General features: G+C 36.5%; 1 non-coding gene across 1 annotated transcript; it reads left to right on the top strand.

Moving 5' to 3' along the window:
• Positions 1–338: 338 nt before the first annotated feature.
• On the top strand, positions 339–445 carry LOC136234377 (small nucleolar RNA R71). Its single transcript, XR_010691263.1, has one exon. It is a non-coding gene; the product is annotated as a small nucleolar RNA R71 (small nucleolar RNA).
• The last annotated feature ends 1,128 nt before the right edge of the window (positions 446–1,573 follow it).

Genomic DNA, 1,573 nt, shown 5'->3' with positions numbered 1-1,573 from the left:
CCACATCCGTTTGGATTGGATTACCATTGGTATCGCGCGGTGCCATAAATTGGTCAATTTTGTGCGATAAAGCAGAAAATTGGGCTTGTAGCATTGCGACTGGATCAAGTTCAACTATACCTTTAACTGGTGATGTCGTTGAGGATGATGGTTTCGCCACCGGCATATGTCCACGTTCCGCGGGCCACATACTGCTGTTGATTGCCATTTCCTCTAAAAGTTCTCTCGCTTGGGCTGATGTTTTCTTCATAAATAGCCCTCCCGACATAGCATCTAATGAACCCCTAGTTGTAGGATTTAGTCCATTGTAAAATGTTTGCATTAAAAGTTCAGCGGGTAATTGGTGGTGTGGGCATAAACGTTGAAGTTCTTTAAAACGTTCCCAAGTTTCATAAAGAGTCTCATTATCGTTTTGAGAAAAAGATGTTAACTCCTTTATGACTCTTGCGGTTTTTCCTAAAGGAAAATATTTAGATAAAAACGCTTGGGCTAATTGTTCCCAAGTGGCAAAAGTTGCGGCTGGCATAGAAGTTAACCATTCTTTGGCTCTATCCTTCAAAGTGAAAGGAAAGAGGCGAAGTTTGATTGCTTCTGCAGTCACATCTGGGATTTTAAAAGTGTCACAAATTTCTAGGAAATTTGTTAAGTGGGTGTTAGGATTTTCGTTAGGTAATCCGTAAAATGTTACATTATTTTGCAACATATTAAGCAAAGCTGGCTTAATTTCAAATTGATTTGCGGTGATTCTGGGTCTAACGATACTATTGGTTACACCGGCCACACCTGGCCTACCGTATTCCATAAGTGTTGGTGGGTCTGCCATTTTTTCTGGCTCGGTATGTGTTTTTACTGGGGTCTTATTTTTGTTTTTCTTATTTTTCTTGTTCTTCCTAATGGTTTTCTCAATTTCTGGGTCTATAGGGTCTGGTACAATGCCTGAACTTCGAGAACTGCGCATGAACCTGAAATCTTGCACGAACCGAAACTACCTACAAAACAGAATTTTGAAAAATAAATAAATTAGTAAATGAAAACTATTAAATTATAAAAGTTAAAATAAGTATGTTTAAACCTAGATTCGAAATAAAACACGAAAAATTTAAAATTTTGTCAAAAATTTTGGCGTTCCCCGGCAACGGCGCCAAAAACTTGTTGAGCGATTTCCGCAAGTGCACGGTATACGCTTGTAGTAATAAAAGATATCGAACCCATAGGGAACGCTTTTTAACTAAAACTTTATTTAATTCAGTTTAATCACGTGTTTAGGTTTAATAAAAGAAATACGTTTAGTTGATGGAATAGGTTTTGGTAAATTAGGATTAGATAGAAGGATTATATCGAGTTTAGAGAACAATTCCGTTTTGGAATTTTGATTACAAAACAGATACTTCCGTAATTGGAATAAAATAGATCTTATTTTCATAAAGCAAAGTAAACAACTTTAACTTTGTGAGATTATGGACATGTAACAATATAGCGATTTACTCAATTAAATGGCTTCGAACCATAGAAATCCCTCTGGCGTTGAGATGATTCCTACCTTAATCAAACTAGTGTTTTATTTCTGATAAGC

The sequence above is a fragment of the Euphorbia lathyris genome, chromosome 6, assembly GCF_963576675.1.
Source record: "Euphorbia lathyris chromosome 6, ddEupLath1.1, whole genome shotgun sequence".
Taxonomy (NCBI): Eukaryota; Viridiplantae; Streptophyta; class Magnoliopsida; order Malpighiales; family Euphorbiaceae; genus Euphorbia; species Euphorbia lathyris.
Note: the sequence above shows the minus strand (reverse complement) of the source record. Positions and strands in the feature narration are given on the sequence as shown.